This window comes from Calliopsis andreniformis, chromosome 8, assembly GCF_051401765.1.
Source record: "Calliopsis andreniformis isolate RMS-2024a chromosome 8, iyCalAndr_principal, whole genome shotgun sequence".
NCBI classification, from domain to species: domain Eukaryota; kingdom Metazoa; phylum Arthropoda; class Insecta; order Hymenoptera; family Andrenidae; genus Calliopsis; species Calliopsis andreniformis.
The window spans coordinates 6578994-6599964 of NC_135069.1; the positions used below are offsets into that span (position 1 = coordinate 6578994).

Below are 20971 nucleotides of genomic sequence, written 5' to 3' on the forward strand. Positions count from 1 at the left end.
AATTCGGCATTTCTCGAAACATTCAATAAAATGTCTGCACGTACTGTGTACTGTCTATTTGTCTGCTTAACTTTTACATTAGGTTCATACATATCTACAATTTTTTGTCCTAAAAGAGAAACAATTAATAGGTAAATGGAGCAATCGCTTCTGTTACATATGCGTGCAAATATTTGAGCAGGTATTCTATCTGTCACATATCTAAAATTTTCATAATTGTGTGGACCATACTTAGGGGAAGAAAGCTTCATCAAATTTCAATTTCGTTGCCATTCGAATCGACAAATGTAATTTATTTACATTTTCGTATGATATTAATTTAGGAGCCTGTCGTGGAATTCTACATTTCGCAAAGGCCACTGAAGATTCTTTAGAGAGATTTGCATTCAGATGGTCTTTGAGAGCTAATACGTTTGTACACAGATATCATAGTAGATTTCCATTACATGCTGTAATATCCAAAATCTGGAGGTATGAAGGTTTCTATTTTCAGTCTCGCTTTGATGCTAGGTCAAAGCTGGTATCTGCCTCGACGTGAAATTGAACGAGCAGCGTGACGCAAGCCAAAATTAGCACTGCAATTTCACGCAGACTGTCTCTCTACGAAATTTCAATCGAACTGCACACTTTTGTTACCTCCGAATACTTTTTCAATGGACAAATCGTTGAATCAGGCCACTCAAACTTTCCCTTGAATATCGAACCTTTTTTATCTGATACGTCCCTATCAAGCACGATGCTCGATTTACTGATCGACATTCCTGAAACGTATGAAATAATAGCAATCATTACGCATCATTACACGCAGAATTAAGTAACTTTTTAGATCCATTTTATACCTCTAAATAATGGTAATATCTTTAATAACCAATAATCAAATTTTTAAATACTTTTCCACGTTTTCAAATACTTAAATATTGAATAAATGGAGAAACCCATGATCACAATTAATCTTTAGAATTAAAAATACGTGAAATATTCCTCGATTTAACTGTAGAGTATTAACAATCCAAAAGGATCACGAGTTTAACAAAGCAAGAAATATTTATCTTTGTCAGAAATCAGAATATTTTTCCTCGACGTCGTTATGAAAAACGATTTCTGCTTCATCGATTGGGAAATAGCGTCGAAACGAACTTGTCGAACATTTCGGGGGTGAAATTCGCCAGGCGAATTAATTCGTCCTCGTTTACACGCTATTCCAGCGCGGAGATAGCACGCCGCGTGGAACATTTGTCCGCGACCGCTTCATTTTCTCTGGTTTTGAAATAAAGTGATTTATTATCAAGCGCTGCGGTCCTCTCGATATTTATTGGCCGCGTGTACCCATTATTATTGGTATACAGAGAAACGTGCACGACAGCAAATTCGTTTAACGCGACCGACGGATGTTAGTTTTGCCGCGGTCGGTTTTGTTCGTCGGCCAATGACTGGCGCATTTTGTAAATCTGTCAGGATAATTTTAACTGGAACGAACGAAGAATTAATTTCGCGGTTCGGCGTTAAACACGCGGCTTCCTATACAAGGGGATTTTCCCCGTGGGCGATAAATGCTGATAAAGTGAAAATTTCTGAGTAATTCACCCTTAATTAACAGATAGAACAGAGATTTAATCTCGTTGAAGAATGTACATTTTCGAGTAAACGAAGTTATTAAACTCTATGAATTCTACTGCAAAGAATGAAAGACCATCAAACCCCTCCATCGAAACTTCTAACCCATGACCCCTGAAAAACATCCAAACTACAAATTGACCCATCAGAATGATTGATTAACTCTCGTCATATTCTTCTCGAGAATTATCAAAATTCATTGCGAATGATTGGAATGATTGGACAGTATTTCTATCCAAGAAGTTGCCCAGGTGAGAGGTCGAAGGTCACAACAGATAAGGATCTGTAGTAACAGGATTGCCAGACTCCAGGCGATCGTCCAATGATTAATTTCCCGCCAGATGATCGCGTTTCGTCATTTCCTCCGCGACAAGAAACACACGCGTCGACGGTCTCGAAACGAGAAACAAGGCTCGTGGTGCCGTGGGACCGTTTGAGAGGTCAACCAGCCAGTTCCATCGGTGCCATCGGCTCTCGGTGGAAGCCAACCGGTCGCAAATTGCGCCTGGAGAATGTACGATCGTGGCTGGTGCGTATACTCGCGCAGGAACCGAAGTCACAGTCGCGACAACAAATAAGGAATGAAAAATATAGCCCTTGGCGCCCGTACAATGGCGATATTTATAAACGCACGTTGAATCCTTCCATCCTGGGTACTCCATCTTTCTCACTTTTTCTGCCTCTTCCTTTCTCACCTTCCTCCTTCCTGTGGTTCCTGTCTCTCTTTTTCCCCCAGCTTGTCCCCACCACCCTATGTCATTTTCGTTCTTCTCTATTCTTTTTTTCTTTTCGCTCTTCCTCCCTGGCCCCTCTATTTCGATCGCCTCTGACAAATTCCCAGACGGAAGGCACACGCCTAAAGGATCGACTTCATAAATTCTCGGCTATGGTAAACCACCGAACGGACCTCCTTCGTGGATTTATTCGAGCCTCGCTGCAGGACCTCGGGGACGGAGGTCGTCAGAATTTTTCGAAAGTCTATGCCACCTTTTGATGCCTCCGTTGTCGAAGTCTGATATCTAATCAAGAGGCGAAAATACGTTCGATAGGTTTCTATTGTGTATGTCATAGATAGTTCCTGAAACCAATATTTGAACAACAGCTACTTGCACTTAGACTTTAAATACTAGTGGTGTATAAACTTAAGTAAATATGTACCTGATAAGTGACGAATACACTTGTCTAGAAAATGTTATCATAAAATTACTGATATTCTAGACACTCGAGTTGGTTCTATGTTCAATCTTTCAATAATCAGTCCTCCTCATAAATATATGGTTCTAATAAAGAGTATCTTTTATTTGCGCATTTTAATCATCATAATTCATGAATATATGATCCATAATAATTCATAAATATTTAATCACATTTCTGAGACACATTTTTCTCAATCTTCCACTTCTTCGTAATAACATGTGTACACGTGATTGATTCATTTCCTCCCGACACTTGTCATTCGGTAATATCAGACGCCAATTTTTCTCACGTTCCTCAGAATCACCATTCCCGCGGTGTCTGCTTCGAAAACTCTTCCTCGCGGCGTCTAATAATCGATCCATGATCCTGGGCCACCGTGGCCGATCAGGCGTAAAATATTGTCGCCAATAAAGGACCCGGTTATTATTTATGACGGTCAGACGAATCGGCGGGATGCAAACAGCGCGACGCGACGCTGAGACTAATGTCGTGGTCCATGTCGCGCGACAGAATTAAAAAGACCGCGTGTGGCGTGTATAATCGATTTTTTTTGTGCACAGGTGATCCTCTGCGATCACGAAATCCAGTTTATTCCACTTTGCCACGATGCCTTCGTTTCAAACTTGAGATCAGTGCCTGCTTTCCTATGAGCAACTATGTCCTATTACTATTCCATCGACAACAGATACAATTTTTCACATTTAATTTCTTTTAGATAATGTACTTTAATCTGAATTTAATTTAAAAGAAACTTACATTCCTCTGTATTCGAGAAAGTACCTAATCTAGAACTATGGGCAGAATTAGAAATTTGCAATTCCTGTTCAGGATTTGTCGCATCACTTTTCGATGAAAGCTCTTATTTTCAAGCATTTGAAAAATTCAAGGACCTCAAGGATTTTCGATTTAAGTTCGCGATCTCGTTCTTCGGCGCTGCAAGAAGTATTTCTGCTCATATTTTGCGGTCAGCCGAGGGTCGCGATGAACACAGAGCCATCCCGATGATTCACGGTCATGACTCACTTTAGTACCATGGGATCGCATAAACGGAAAGGTCTGCGAAGCCGAAGTAATGGCAAAGAGAAAGCGAAAGGGAAAGGGAAGACCTCGCTGTAAGGATTCGGTGCTTTATGGAGACTTGCGCAAGAAATAATTTTAGATTGCATTTCTTGTTAAAATTGAGAATTTTGAGAAAAAAGGACGTAGTTCATATAAAAAGAAAAAGGATTGAATTAGAATTTTGCTGGGTTCGAATTTATTCTTAAAATGTTGGTTACCATACTCCACAATTTTTATTTGTCTATGAGAAAATCGACAGTACTAGTAAATTTTTATTTGCCAAGCTACTAATTATTATACATTCACTTTTCTATTCATTTTTCCAATTCACTTTTCAATTTCAATCGACAGAAATTCCCAATCCTCAATCAACTTTTTCTACAGCGCTTCTATTTTTTCTATTCAATTTCTATTCAGATATAAAAATTCAAAGCCCGTTCCTTAGAAATTTTTCGAAACCTGCACGAGTACTCGTCAAACATCTCCTCTTATCTTGCAAGTATTCTCACCTCCAGAGAAATGGGTCCATTTATTTTCCGATTCAACGAGCGAATTTCGGCTCACGATCGTACCGTTTGATCTGAGTTCCGACAGAAACGTGACCGCCACAAATAACGTAATTTGCGAAGGTTTGGCTTGTCCCTCGATTGCCTCCATAATATCAAAATCCTGATTTGATGCTATCGAACAGGCTTACCTTTGATTATCGGCTACTATTTCGCGGACAACAACAAACCGACACCGCAAACGCCATGAATCGCGACCAACGTCAAAATTCCGATTCGCCCAGCCGCGGGGATCGTTTACATTTCATTCCACTGAAAGCGTGCCGGACCGAGTGCTTCCGCAGACCACTTCCGTCGTTGAATCTTTCATTCAGCGACACGCGACGAAGTTTACATTCTCCTGCCGCGAATCATGCCGCTGTGTCCGCGGGACCAGCGTGTTGTAATTGAGTTGTTAATTTGTCATCCCCCAGGGGACCGCTCGAAATTTTCACGAGCGTTGTTTTCAGTTGCAAACCGTGACCAAGAGCTTTCGAGAGAAGCTTTTAAGCGAAGTTGTATCTTTGGTTTACTGGCGTTAAGCTTTAAAGGGTCGTGATAGAAATTGGACTGAAATTTGTGTTGTGTACCAAATCGGTATTACCACACAGGGTAAATTTTTTAATATGAGCGTAAGGGTGTATTGCTGCATGGATTGTCATTTTTGCGACCTTCTTTGTGATTTTTTTTTTGTAATGATAGGTAGACTATGTATCGAGATTTTTTATTGAGATTAAAAAAGAAATTGTAACACCCACGATTTTTAATATTTTTGGTTGAAAATGGTAATGGAGTTGGTTGGTACATTGTAATGAACTTTGTTGCAAGAATAAAATGCAGGGTAGAGTAATTTTAGAAAGGAAATGTTAGAGTTGCATAAATATGCAAAAAGGAACTCCTGCAACTTGTGGGAACGGTTTGACAATTTGGCATTGAAAATTATGCCACTTCTATTTAATGTACGGAAGCGAAATTTAAATTTCTGTTAAAACGAATCGTAACCAGTGTTTGTTAAATGTTCAATTACTCGAGAATCCGTGAATTAAATTTGTTCCATTGATTTTATTTACATTTCACAGCGGCGTGCTCTCACCAACGATTATTATTTCCATAATTATTCGTACAATTTCCAGATAATTCGGATAATTATGATATCAGCGTATCGTTAATTAACGTATCTTTCAAGCTAAAAACAAGCCATTATTTGCGTAGTTCGTTAAAATTATTAAGCTTTTAAACCTTTAGTGATTTACAACTGTTTTAAGCTTCCTAACGTCCCAGAAACTCTGTTAAATTTTCTTAATTAATTTTAAAATTAATTTCAGCGAAGTACCATAAGTACAAACATGTTTAAATGCTTTAGCTGCTTTTCACGCAAATATTTTTTAATGACATAAGTTTGTCACACTTAATGAAACTAGTATAAATTTAACTAAATAGCCCACGGAATTCTACTTGTTAATTTAGTCTTTTACCAACTTCACAAAGTTCTACAAAAGTTTATAGTTGCTCAAAGCCATAGTGCAACTCCATAAATAAAAATGATTAAGTAGAGATTTTTGTCTCGTACAGAATTTCATTAAAAAAAAATCTTTCATTTCTGTGTGAAAGTATCTGTATTTCTCTCACAATTGTTATAATTAAAGTACATCTACAGTTCCTCAGATGTTGCCTAACTTCTAACAATCCACATTGCCGCAAGAATTCTCTCGTCCAATGTTGTCTCATCTTTTTCGACAATCGATTCATTTCGAAACGCTGCGTTAAGGCATCGACGTGCAGATAAATCTGCATACTTCGGCCTCGGTATGCGAACAACCGAAATGGCGATTCGAAACGAAGACGCTGAATGTGTACGTGGAGGCACGCGAGACGGATTTCACGCGTGTCGTAAATCATCATCCATCGATTCCTCGCGAACAGTGTCGTCGACAAACATCCATCGTATTCCTCTTCAATAAGAAACTTTACGCCTATGTAGCTGTGTTTCTTCCATCATAAATTTCGTCCAGTAATGATTCCAAATTTTTAAATAGTTCTTCATTCCCATCTGCAAAGATGTTCAATCAATAAATTAGAATTTGGAATATTAAGAACGCTATGAATATCTCATTCTGAGGCAGAAAGTGCAGTGATGATCTTTACCAATAATTCCAAAAGATGCAAAAATGAATGCAACATAAATTGGAGATGATTTAGAAATTCTCTCGTTTTTCAAATAGGTACTGATTCAATTCTTTAGATTACAACACTCGCTAATAATTACTGTCTTACGATCGATCTATTTGTCGTATCTTTAGACATTTGTTGATCTATATTAAGATTCTATAAGCTCTGAACAAGCACGATAACATTATAAACTGTGATTTCACGTTTATGAATAAATATTAAAGTATTAAATTGTATACAACGTCAGTACAGATCCTTTAATTTATTCCAGGATTATTCGAACGATCCACAATCAGTTTAATCTCCATGTTATCGCGGCGTGTCAGTACTTTTTACGCGAACGCGTAGACACAACGTGAAATTCCAGTAAATTACTGAAAACGGTGATCACGATAATGCTTAGCGAGCCTAAGGGCAGTTTTATCGTCGGCGAATGAAACAGGCCGCCACATGCCGGTATCGCAACGCGACAAATGCCAGCGTCCGTTTTACAGAGCTTTACGGGACGTAAATGACGCATAACTCACCCTTACCCATCGCTAAAGCGTTGTCACGATATTGCTAAGACAGTAATTTATCCCGAGACCAGCGATTCTTTCTCCCAGGCTGATCTGTCTACCCTTCTTTACTGCTCGAGAACGTCGACACGTAGATTAACCACACAGAGAATATGAATGCTTTGATATGTTTCAAATTAACTTGGAGACACCAATTGGCAGTAGAATTTCTGTGTACACAGGGTGTGACAAATATGGCCTTCGATATTTTAAGGGAGGAGGAACATCCAAATTGAAGCACGAAATGTTCTGTGATATAATGTCTGATCTACCTTCATTTTGCTATAATAATCCCTTTTTATCGTACCTGAGATATAACACGATATATTAGGACATTTTTGCTGTATTATTTTTGCTTTTCACTATGTCTGCAAAATTACATATTTCTGTGATTGTTGGTTTAATACATATGATAGGTACGTTAACTTTAAGATATTTCAAAATGAAGGAAGGTTGGACACTATGTCACTTTGTGCTCCAATTTGGATGTCCTAAGTATCAAAGGCTATGTTTGTTACACCCTGTTGGTCTTGGATTCGATGAAAGAGGATTAGATATTCATCGTTAGTACTCTGACTGCTGCTACCTTCTACATATTCAAAGTTTCATCATTCATATTATAATATCATAGTTTGTTGAATTTATGTGGAATATGAAAATTTACATTTTGTAACTTTGCCTACTAATTAATAATTAGATGTTTCAAATTTGCGAATACCATCCATGCTGAAAATAATAATTGTACTTTGAAAGCTAGATTTACCAGACTTTGTATAATAATCCCACTTTCAGGTAACGCTGAACCTCAGCAAATGTTTCAGGAATTTTAGTCTTATGTTTCAATACATGCTGTTAGGAACCTCCGTTACTTTATTGTATAGTAACACGGCAGTCAAAGTGTCGATGCTTAGGAAATTTGCCTAGGAGGTATTTCTGAGCAATATTGTAAGGTTGTCTAAGCCGATCAGTGTCAATGTCGCAAGGATATTTGACACTGCACGGTGCAGTTACACGATCAGACTTGACATCCAGGGAGCTCGAAGTTAACTTTAGACAGATCAAAATTTACGCCTCTGTCAACCAATTACCATCGAAAAATCATGTGACAGTCAGCTGAACAAGTCGCCCCTCTGTACTGTCAGCCCGTAAATTACGACGAACGACTTACGTTGTGCACCGTAGCCGTGAACGCAGTCCGAGTTAATTTCCCATTTGGCCAAGCAGAACACGATTCAAGACAACGAGCTGTTCGCTATTCGGAATAGAACCGAGGTCGACTGTACGCTTAAATGTTTTCAAGTGATACATAAAATATTGCATTTTATGTGACTGTCTTTATTAGAGATTTATTAAAATTAAAAGCAGGTTTTTTATTCGAAGTTTCATAATTGGAATAATAGCATCGTTATTATATGGCTTAATATTAATTGTCGTTTCGCGATGTTATTACGCAAACGTTCTAATTAAACAAGCTTAAGTCATAATTTACGAACAATTCGAAACCTGTGGTATCAAAAGCTGCTGTGCTCGTTCCTCCTGTTTCATTCCACGGAACGATCACATTGCTGAATCTGATAGCACGATGTCCGTGCGTAATCATTCGTCAATAATTTCAATCTGGCAAACTTATCGGCTGTCAACGAGGATCGACTTTGTAACCTGGCTAGGATGGATTGCGTATGCGTTTGCACGTTGCTTTTAATGCGTGTCGATCGTTACATGCTAGGCACGACAGTTTTATCAGCCCTGATCTATTTCGAATCTCTTGAATCCTACAGTAATCCCTTTTACATTATTTCCCTTAAATTATTTGGAGCTTTAAAAGCACTTGCAACAAGTGGTTTTTTCTTAAGAAAATACTTTTTTATAATTTGTACATTCACGTGGTGTCTATGAGAATCAATAATAAAAGGACCTCCAATTTGTAACATCTCAGTTACTGCCACGCATACACAGCAAAGTGCAAACAGACAATCACCGCATAAATTGAGCTCAAGGAACACGATCCTCGTTCCCCACACATAAGCTCGTCGCTTGTGCCAAATCGTGCGTTCCTAACGAGTAAACACCCCATCACAACGCATTGGAATCTAGATCTGCGAGTACACATCGAGCCAGATCACATTGCTAACCACGGTACTCAAAACGGAGCATCGATCCCATCAGCTCCCTCCGTCTAATCGCCCTGTACTCCATCGATCTCATTAATTCGCGAAGAAGGATGGACCTAGGCCGACTGGCAGAACGCGTTCGAACAGATACTTCTCTTTGGCGTAATTTATACGCGTCATTTTCGAATTCGTCGCCGCGGAACCGACGCGCCAGCTTTGAGATTCGAGCCCGCGCACTCCGCTCGCGGCTCCGCGCGCAGACCGTATACAACTCAAAAGCTGAATTTATTGACTGGCGGGGCCGATAAATTGTTTCGGGGGTCCGTCGCAGGCCGCCACGACAGACGTTATTGAGCCATTAAATCGTGATTACCCACGTGTTATTGGGTGCGGTGACACGGAGACGAGACGTTCTTTCCTGCCTCCGCTCTCGTCGATCCCATTCCCCTTGACGTTAACCCCTTCACGTTCGATCCAGTGGGTCCCCTTCTTTTTTTCCGTCTGCTCTGGTAACCCAGGATCGCGACTGCCAGCTTTGTTTCCCTTTGCTTATTGGTTCTGCTACGATGATGGATGCTGAGGGTGATCGGTTTATCTGGAAATTCTCTGGTGAGTGTTGGCAGCACTTACAATGCTAACTAATAAATGCTGCCATTTGTAATGCTAAGAAATGGTGTCAACACTCGGAAGGTATGCAGATAGATTGATTATTCTGTATGTGGGGATGTTCAAATCGAGCCTAGTTGGGTGTCTAAAGAGATTGTCTCCATTCTGCTTAGTCTCTTGGCGTGTTCTGTAAACCCTTCTGTAAGTCAATGGGTATTCTGGTAAATCGTGAGGAGAAATGTATATTGTCCTGGCAAGGGTATCAGCGTGAGGGTATCAACGTGGAGAGTTTCTGTACATAGAAAGCAAACCTTTCTTTTTGTCTCCAAGAGATAAAACAGCAGTCCATTTTTCACTTGAGATGAAAATCTTCAAAAATATGTCCCCTAGCAAAAACAGTTAATTTTGCGATTAAAATTCATTCATTCTTCTTCCTAAAGAAATTCTAATTTCTACATTCTTCAGTCTTCAAAGAAGATGCAATGTTTAAAGCAGACACGAGGACTAGAAGTCAATGCACTCGAAACGTTCAGGTGCATATAAACCCACAAGAGGGATTCCAGTGCATTGTCTTTGGTCTCGGACGAGGCTGTGCTCGAAAAAAGCGGGGTCACGATTCGATAGGGAATTTGCAGCGGCGTGCGTGCCGACAATAGCTAAGGGCAGTAATTGCAGTCTAAATATGCATGCTGGATGCGGCTGTCGGGGCTGAGCGTTCCATATTCAGCGATTAAGTGTGATGTACGAGTTTTGAGTGTCGCGGCATATCAAACAGGGTGTAATCGTACGTGGAGTAATCCCCGCTCGCTGTCTATCGTTCTGCCTCTCTTGCCTCTACGCCCTCTAATTCTCCCACCACGTGATAAATTTGCGCAATTAACTAAGCCGTGCACGACGCCGATGGTGCGTACGTATCGCGAATGCTAAATGAACGGCAATACTATTCTTGTCAACCACGATGGAAGAAGTATTTGTGTTACGCACGGGGATGCTGAACATCGGTGGATTTGGAATCGCGAAAATTGTTGCTTCCTGTTGCCTGAGATGAAATCACTTGTTGGTGTACCTTTTTTGTTAGAACAGAAGTTATGCTTACTGCAATTCATTTTTATTCTCTTTTGGGATGTTGCCAACGTGATGTAGTATTTGTTATAGATAGAATAGAAACTGCTTTACTAAGTTAAATTGTCATTGTCACTTCTTTACATTTGTGGCAGTTCGGCACTGCCACCAGGGCTTTGTCGTTTCTTCTCAATTTCCATTTCCGTTTTCTGTTCTGAGTTTCTCTTCGACTTTTGCTGTTCTTAAGCTTTTCTTTTAATGCTTTACAGTTTCCAGCCTATTCTTTCTGCACCCTGTCTCAAGGATTGGCTCGAGTCTGGTCATCGTCAGTCACATCTGGCGGCCAGATCCGCGCGAGGCTCAGGACAATTTTTCTTTACTTTTCTCTTTGTTCTGTCCGCTTTCCTCTTCGTTTTCTAGCCCTCCTTCCATCCTTTTCTTTTCCTGTTACTGTCTCTAGTTTGTAAGGCATAAGAAAGGATGATGTTAGGGCGCACAGTCAGTCGGAGTCGAACTTCTGTAGTTTACACTTCATCTCGTTAATAAACCAATTTTTAGTTAAACACGTTTATGTGTCTTCTGAATAACCACCTCACATTCAAGAGGGTTGTTACTTTGTTAGAAATTGTAAATTGGAGTCTGTTGAATACGTAAAAATCTGTCTGATAGATTCATTCTAAAATGACACTTTAACTTAACTAATTTTTGCTGCTCCAAAACTTCTGGCGAGCAAAAATTTTGCTGCTCCAAAACTCCAAGAAATATTGTTGAGCGTCAAATACATGATTAGAGTATAAAAGTCTGGTAGTATATTAAAAAAAAATTCATTACAAGTGACAGTACTGTGCATACACTATGTCTGTCTAACTATTGGGAAAACAGTAGCATCTGATCCTCGATAGTATAGTGGTCAGTATCTCCGCCTGTCACGCGGAAGACCGGGGTTCGATTCCCCGTCGGGGAGTTTCATTATTTTTTACAATATTTTATTATTTATTACAACATTTTATATTTATTTCACTATTTCGTTCGTATTGACAAATTTTATTTTTGCATTTCCATATATAATGCAAGAGTATATCACTTCATATCTCCTACACATTTGCAACACAAGGTGCGATATTTTCTCTCTCCTCATTTTTTATATGTTAACATATGAAATACAGAACAAAATTTGATAGACGCTTAGGACTTCTCCCTCATATTTTACTCATCATTCTCCCAAAATCGTTTCACTTCCCTCCCTCGCTCTACACTTTAATTCCCATTTATCAAGAACCATGTCCAAGAACCAAGCAAAAATAATTCATTAAAACAGTTTTTCATATCTAACTCCTGCATCCCAAAAAGGCGAAGCATCGAACGACAAATTGTCACGAAACGTAAGCCAATATTTCGCTCATGCCCACGCACATCCCTAAATCACTATAATTACTCGTACTCCCATTACAATCTGTGGATATATCTGCTTACGGGGAACCTCCTTATAGGCCGTGGTTAATAACGAGCGTTTCGTTCCGCGGTTCGGTCGATGGACGTCGGAACCAGGCCTCTGTACCAGTCAGAAAGAGACCAAGATGGACGCGAAGAGCCACGAGGGGGAGGGGGGCATAATTACCCCTTGTAATTGCACCCATAAGGATTCCTCCTACGAGAACGGAACCTGAGAGGAGTCTCGAGACGCGAGACGTAGTTACTTCCCCTCAGCGGAGCTTCTCGATCGTGTTCACCGGTAATAAGCTTTAATCGGGGGTAGATTTAGGATCACGTGATACACGCAGACTTTTTTGAATTACACCCTCACTGCACGCAACCACCGAGGAATCCACGACCCTGTGTGCACCGTTTTCAAAGCCGCAACGAGGGACACCTCGTGAATCCGCCTTAATTTCACCTGCCTCCGGCGATGATTTCGCCCAATAAATCCTGTCTACCGAGAATCTCTGGTTAGGGAGGAACAACGTGATCGCAATTTGCGGTATTGTTGGCTAACCAGCTGAGGGAATTGGCTTTTTGGGTACGTTCCGATGGGCCTACAACGAGGTGTTGATGGTGGCTGTGGTCTTCGGACCAGCAGGCCACCATAGCCTCGTGCAGATTTTCTAACTTCGCTTGGCGTGAGAATACTGCCGAGGGATTATTTCAGGATAGTATACTCGATAATAACTTGAAAAAGAAATTTTTCCCAGGATTTTCATTCGAAATTTTCACGAAAATTTCCACCGTGTTTCATATAAAATATTGTAGCTCGTGTTCCTATTTTTTCCCTGCTAATTTTTTCTCACCAAGGTATTGTTTCTGGCCTCACGTCGAGGGAATTCAATCGCCCTGGCGAGGATGCGCTTTCTCGCAATTTACAATTAGCAAACACTGCGGTGGCAACAATAACGGCCACTCGTGTGTAATTATTAATAAGAGGGTACGGTCGAACGCTAGATTTAGGAGCACATAATACACTTTCCTTCTCCTGAGTTATGCCCGAATAACACGCGACGAGGTCCAAGGAATCGCAGATGGGACCACGCCTCTCTCTGCACGGTGGCGCAGAGAGACGCCTTGAGAATCCGCTTTAATTCCGTTTCGGCCCACGGCGGTGATTCCGGATAATAAATTTCATCCTTGGATCAGCGCTCGGCGCTGCTCGCCATTACGGCACTTCTCGTCGTTAATTCGTTAAGAATAGCAATTTCTTTCCCCTTATTATCATTGGAATGATACCGCGGCTGCCGCTGGAATCATCGTCAGCCAGCCCTGTGCCATCGACTCAATTAACGCGGGAATAATTTGACCTACTAACGACCAGTTATCATTCGTTATCTTAGACACGTGGACCTTGTCGTTGCATGATAATTATTACCATTGTACGCCGAGTAACGCGTTCAGTTTCGCGATAGTGGGATTAGGTTATTGAGAAAGGTTACAAATATGATAATGAGGCAATGTTTTCTTAAGCGTAAAGATGGATCCACACTACATGTTATATAACAAAGTTATAATAATTTTTTAGAGCACAGAAAAGAGAGATGTATGTATGCTTCTTTTCTGCTTGCCAGAAAGTTATATAATTATTATATAATATGTAATGCAGACCCACTTTAAACGAGAATTTCCTGGATTCCTGGAACTACATTGCGCTGCTGAGGTGTCAGGTTTGGGTTGATTATGAAATCTTTGTACCTACTTAGGAAATTTAATGGGACCCCACGAATAGTTGAACTTGAAGTTTCGGTACTGGTAAATCAAAAATTAGAATTCACTGAACAATTCGTTCAATTTAACACGTCAAAACAGTGGGATAATTATTGTTTCAGATATATTATAGCGAGCAAAGTTAACTGTTCGGTTTCATGGACTGTGGTGACCCAATGGTGAGAGACTTTTCTGTAGAAAAGTTATCGGAAGTGACCCACTTGACGGGTCAACGAATCGGTCATATTCGAAACTGGAAATTCATAAATATTAAAACGCAGCACGCAATATTTCAATCTGTCGAATTAACATTGCACGACAGGACGCAATAAATATAAAACAAATATTTGCTTATCGAGCTTATTGCGTCCCTGTTAGTTTTGTGTTGACTGAACGATTTTGTCGAAGCTCCTGCACCGAGATGATTGTATGCAAATGATTAACTCCTACTGAAAAAATTGCACGTCCTTCCACGTCGATCACAGTTTTTTATACACTCTCGTGGAAAGGATACTTTCTCGTAAAAAAGCAGACAGAAAATGAAATTATACATATGTAGATATTTATCTATCGTATAACTCCAGAGAGATCCCATTAATTTTTTGAATTATCTTCAATATAAGAACGTTGCAGTGGTTGCAACTTCTCAGTACTTCTCAAAATGCAGGTTCTCCATTTGCTCATTAAACTTCAATCGATTGGTGTTCTCTTGTAACAGAAAAAGTTGCTTATATTTCAGAGCTAATTGAAAATTTGAACACTTTCGTTCAGTCTCCCAACAGAGCATAATCGCCTGCAGATAATTTTCGAGGCGCCAGGCCTCGTTTAGTCAGTCTTCAAAGTTTCTCTGTTCATACTGTCAGAGCTATAATTTTCAACGAAAACATATTTTGTACTCGATTTCTGGGCGGAGAAGGCAAGAAGGAAAGACGAGTCGAGTTATTACGGGCGTTACACCCGTGCCGCTGGTGAATGAAGATCGAGTTGACTGACGCCGCGTTTAACTTAATGACAGTGGCAACATTGTTCGCGGAAAGAAATCCGCCCTCGTTGCAAGACCTTCACCATTACTTCTTGCTGCCATCTGCCTCTTCCTCTCTCTCCGCCCTCCTTTTGTCGCTCCTATTACGGCAAACGAGTGTTATTGCCTCCTTATTAAAGAAGTAATTGCACTGTTTTACGATCGCATTCTCGATCAATTATCCGAGGAAATCGAGCGGAATGACCAGCCTTGAGCCAGTCTGCTAACGAGCCTGATCATGTGAATGAAACTTGGTTTCAAATGTGCAGTATTACCTATTCGATTTTATTCTGACGATTAGGCTGCGGGTCCTTTATGCACTTATGGGAAATTTCAGCGTGCGAACAGGATTTGAATCCATATAGCATAGAAAAGTATAGAAATTAATATCTGTAGAATGAAACAAGTCTTTAATTTCACTTCTCTAATTTTCTGTTTTGTTCTACTGATGATTGATGATTTGTAACAGAAATTCTAGTCAATTTTTAATTCACAGAGACTTTCCACGTTGTAATAGTTGATAAATTTCCTCCCTCAAATTAAAAATTGGAAGTAAAGAAATACGAAGTGTAACACTGGGAACTTCTTATTTAACAAAAGTCTGCTTCTAATGAGACCCTCAGTCGAGGCAAAAAATTCGTTTAAGATATCATCATGTCAAATATTTAATCATTTCCTCCGTGACTGGGATACGTTTTATTCTCTCAGAAACGTGATACCCTAATTATTTTACGCGCGTATCCTCGCAGCTAGCGACAAAAAGCGGAGTCGTCCATTAGCAAAAGGTCTGCAGTACGCACAGAACTGTTCAGACGAGGGACGGGCGGAAGGAAGGTGAAGAGTTGCCACCCAGGTAGAAGCTTCCATCGTTGATTGTTCGAGGGTCGATGAGGTACTTTGCCCGCACGATGCTACTCGCCCTTCTCGGACCATCCCGATCGGCAGAGGCTGAGCCATATGCGAATTGCGAGGGCTCCTACAAGGTGGTAGAAAAAGAGACAGAGAACGTCGTTAATTAACCCATTCCTGGGTACTTCCTCTGCGCCGCCGCTTCGTTCTCCTTGATCTGCGACAATGGCCAGCACTGGACCTGCATTCAATGGCCAAGAAGAGTATCGAGAGATTACTGACGTTATATGCAATAGACTGTTCAAGAAATACCATTGTTGACTGTAGGTGAACTCGTTAGTCGGTGAAATGCGCTCTAGCGTTAAAATATTAAGCAAATATTGGTTTGCCTTTTATGGTATGATATCTTATCGTTGTATTATTCAGTTAGGTTTGGAACTGTTACTCTTTATCGTATTGTATGGCGAGAAAACAAGTGCCCAAGTTTTACTGGATTCTCTGATAAAAAGCTTTATAAACTGATTATACTTTATAGTATTGTACATTTTGGTAGCATTTTTATTTATGTCATTGGTTTCGACTGAATATTAATATAGTCGATGTGATGACACGGAGTAATTCCAACTGCAGTACTCGACTGTAGTATGGATGAGTCTGAATTTGATCTAAGAATTAGAGTGAACTACAGACTCTACTACAGCAGAGTCTAGCATAAGGTCTAAGGATGCTCTGTTATATGGACTATTGAGAATAATAGGAAGAGGATCACCAGAGTCCCCAGATAAAGACGAGTAAGCCTGACGAATTAGTACCTTGACATAGAAAGTGAAAACAGAAGTGATTGGCAGTGCTTATCGCTATCAGGGCTAACAGAAAATTGTACACTCAACAGTCTGTTCTGATGCAAACTTTTTTACGAATCTGTCAGTTTTCAGCTCTCGTAGCAATTAAAGTTATTCATTCTGCCTTATCTCTTTGGAAGGTTAAAAAATTTGGAACTTGATCCTTTGAAATAAGGAAAATTTCGCATAATCTGCTAGTACATTATTAGTATAGCCATGGTGGAAAGAAAAGTTTGCTGATGTCGTGTAAAGTCGTATAGGACACCTGCAACGGTTTAATAGTTTATGGGGAGACTGTAGACTTGCTCGATGGCGATATTTTTCACGGTGTAACGGGAACACCGAGAAAGGTGGGACGAAGAAGGTCGCGATAAAGGGAAGTTTCGTAAAGGGGCGTTGCGGCCGTGTTCGTTAGGGGCGAGAAATAAAAGGAGTTCAGCGATAGGAAGAGACTAAGGCAATTATTCGGTGGGACATTTTTATTAAACTTTCTTATCGGTCACTTACGATATACCGCGTCACGCTCGAAACACTTCCCTAGAGTTTAGAGCTTTTTTGCTCTTCGAGCTTCTCGTAGACTCGGGAGATTTGTTGCATTTTTCTAGATATTTACCGTATTTTAGAATAGCGATCGTAAACTTCAAAACTTTTGTGTCTTCCTTGTTCTAACGAAGAAGTCCGATATTTCAGGAGAACTAGGAAGATACTTTAAAGTGTTTTTGATCATTTCCTTTTTTAGGTGAACTTGGTAAAAGTTAACTTCGATTTCTGAAAATAACTTTGCTCGATCACTCGATTAGTAACGAAATAATAAAAAGATGAGATCTAATTCAATTAAAAGTTCTCTGAAAATCAATTAGCGTACATTCGTGTGAAAATTGTTCCTCACAAAGTAGAGTGCACAAAAAAGTGCATTCTTTTTATTTATTCGCAGGTAGAAAATGTCATACCTGGCGTGCTTGTACATTCTATCGCCAATATTCTCTTTTTCTTTTTACTTTTCAATGTAGACGTGCTTGGTGTACCGAGTTGAAAAGTTCGCTTTGCGGTGTGCTCGGTAATGCCGCACGAAAACTTCGCGAGGTGTACGTGCCCGTTCGCGAGAAGGTGCAAAAGGAGGAAAGAATTTGAGTTTCGGTCAAATACAAAGAAAGTTCGCGAACGACATCCATGGGTCTAATTGAGTAACTTTTTCTCGTTCAACGCAGCCTGTTTGAGGGGAACCGTGATAGAAGTATTTCCTAACGATCCGCTGAAGAGGCAGACGTCCTTTTCGTAATAAGAGAAACTTCTTTCGTAATGGAACAAAAGCGATTCGCTTATTTACTTCAAGAAATTTCGGCGTTCTTCCAACTTTAATCTCGCCTTTGTTGTTCTCGTCTTGACTTCACTCTCCACCTTTTATTGCAGGAATTTTTTTAATAAAAACTTTCTAGAATTAAAAAATGACCTGTATAATATTGAATAATATTAACTGTGCGATGAATCTGGGAAAAATTTGAGAGAAAAGAAAATGCAAAAATGAAATTTCCGGTACCGGGAATCGAACCCGAGCCTCCTGGGTGAAAGCCAGGTATCCTAGCCACTAGACCATACCGGACTTGGAGACTCGTGCAACGAATCAGTTTCTTAGGGGGTCAGAGAATCATCAAATTTACATTTTATTTTGTTACATTTCGAGTTGATATAATAACAAATAATACAACTAAAATGTATGCATTGAAGTTACGTTTTTATGATTAGAAATACAAGTGTCGAGAGCAGTTTAGGATCTATTGTATCCTGTTGGATTGTGTTCTGTGAACCACGGGGTTTCCGAACAGACCATAAATTTCGGCTACACAGTGCAGAGCTGTTGGACTTCACTCTAAATGTCTAACCGTGTCGTTTGAAAGCGCAATTTCTGTGACATTGTTTAGAAATCTGTAAAGTAGGATTAGGGTTTAGGGTCACAGAGAAGAGTACTTTTCCTCTTCTAAAAACCTTTCAAATCGTCTTACACTGTAATTGTTAGATGTCACGTTTAGTGCTGGACCAACACATGTATCAAGGAATGCGTTGATTGTACTGTATACTTGTCATGTTTGGACTATCAATTTATTTTTATTACGCCATTTTTCAAGATAGTGTCTCTACTATAAACTTCCACTTTATCAGCATTTTCTGAAGAATTTAATACTCCCTACCTCTAACTTATACATTGATCCTCTCTGCCCTATCACGTTGCTCCGAATTTCTTTTTTTACCTCACAATTTTCGGTAACCACAGAACATTCCAATAGAAACAGTTTTTTTTCCTCCAGGACTTTAGTTTTTCGCGCAATAAATCTGCACCAGTAGCCGCTTTAGCTGCCACTGGCTGTTGTCGGATTTAAAACTATTGCGTTCACCGAGTATCGTATCGGTCGGCGACAGTGCGCGTTCCTCGATTGTTTCCGCCAACAAATAATTTATTTGATGTCATTTTAGATTTTTTGCGCCCCATTCTATATATATATACTTTTTTTCTGTGCGAAATGTCGATACGCCACAGGGTCGCGGAGGAAAGGCTTGTCAGCCGAGCGGAAAGAACACCGGATGAACTTCGTTCAGAGCGATACGCAGCGGAACAATTATCGGATATATCCACGGTTGACAAATTGCACGGTCAAGCGACTACGTTTTAATGAAGCTCCATCGAGCAGACTGCGTTCGCGTGTCGCGCTGGAAAATGAAAAATGCAACATCCCCCGCGCGTAAAAGATCCACCCTGCTCGATATTTAAAGCATGGCCGTTTAATCGACAGCTCTGTCGGCCGACAGTTCAATTCGACGCGAATAATACGGTTAAAGAGTGAATTAATGTTCACGGGCGAGATAATGTCGGGACACGTAAAACGCTGGAACGATCCCACGGCGAGCATATCGCTGACATATTTGTATTTAATTTCCCTTTTCTCTGGAAATTCGACGGCTGTCCGTTTTTATGCACAGCGAACGGGTAATCGGAAACGATTGGAACTGGCTTGTTGATTCGCGCTTAAATTTTAGCCCCGCGACGCGTAATTGATTAAACAGCCGCGTTAACTGTGTTTCATTGAGATGGTTTTTTGTTTCTCTTTTGTGAGATATTATTATTGAATATAGAATAGGATGTGTGAATTAAAATTTGTTGAAGATATCTGCGCACTGTGATCATCGATGGGACTTACTGCAACCCTGTTTCAGGCATCTCTGCTGCAGTTGCCCAGATATCTAGACAGACTCAAGATAAGTGCATTTGTAGACCAATCCTGGCACCCTTTAACTAATAAATTACGAATAGGACTCTTAAAACAGGTTGATCCTGACTAAACTCCCCAGCAGCTGTATTTTCTTCCAAACAGCAGTCTTCCTCAAAATATTCAAATAAGCAGATTGAAGGAGGCTTGAGAAGGGTTTCAAATGGCAGAGCTCAGTAAGAACGAGAAGAAAAGCTCCTGACACTTTCAGCCATAGTCCTCTACGTCCAAAGGTTCCCCTGCATATTACTCGCTCGTTGCTTGCTCGAACATAAACTCCCAGATTCTCTCTTTCCAGAATCACCGTCTCGTTCAGTGCATATATCATTTCCCGTGCTTTATGGCCGCCGAAGAGACCTATTTCTAGCCAAATTTATCGCGGGCTCAATGTATCCTTCGTATCGCGTCATTAAAGGCGCATATTCCCGTCGCATATTCGTGTTCTCGCAAGCAAACCATAAGCGCTTCGTGGGCGTCGTTTCGCCCCGAGGAATCGCGGGAAAATGTTTTTCTCATAACCAGGGGCGTAGGAGTGGGGCTGCCGATTTTATGGAACCGTGCGCCAGCGCGCGACCTCTCGTAAAACAATCATTTTTCCATCGGCTCGCGCGAGCCGCGTGCCTGCTATACGTTTGTGATATTATTGCAAAAGGGGACGCGCGCGTTATGAATTCGCGGGGTAAACGACGGATTACTGATGCTTCCCCCTTTTTTTTTCCTCTCTATTTTTTTCTCCTGATGCATACGCGGGATCGATGCTCGCATTTAACGCGATCGTGAGTGTACTCGAGCCTCCATGTTGCTACTGTTGTTCACGAAATCGAAGTTTCTGAACGATACTCTGTCAGCACGCGATCGTTCGTATCTGTTCTCTGTTGCAACCACCGATC

At 40.5% G+C, this 20971-nt stretch overlaps 1 protein-coding gene and 2 non-coding genes across 3 annotated transcripts in view; 2 read left to right on the forward strand and 1 right to left on the reverse strand.

Moving 5' to 3' along the window:
- The window catches only part of Alpha-man-ia (alpha-Mannosidase class I a), a 463063-nt gene that overhangs the window by 136646 nt on the left and 305446 nt on the right, over nucleotides 1-20971 (forward strand). The gene's annotated exons all lie outside the window — the stretch shown is intronic.
- Nucleotides 11813-11884, forward strand: Trnad-guc (transfer RNA aspartic acid (anticodon GUC)). The gene has a single exon. It is a non-coding gene; the product is annotated as a tRNA-Asp (tRNA).
- Nucleotides 18350-18421, reverse strand: Trnae-uuc (transfer RNA glutamic acid (anticodon UUC)). The gene has a single exon. It is a non-coding gene; the product is annotated as a tRNA-Glu (tRNA).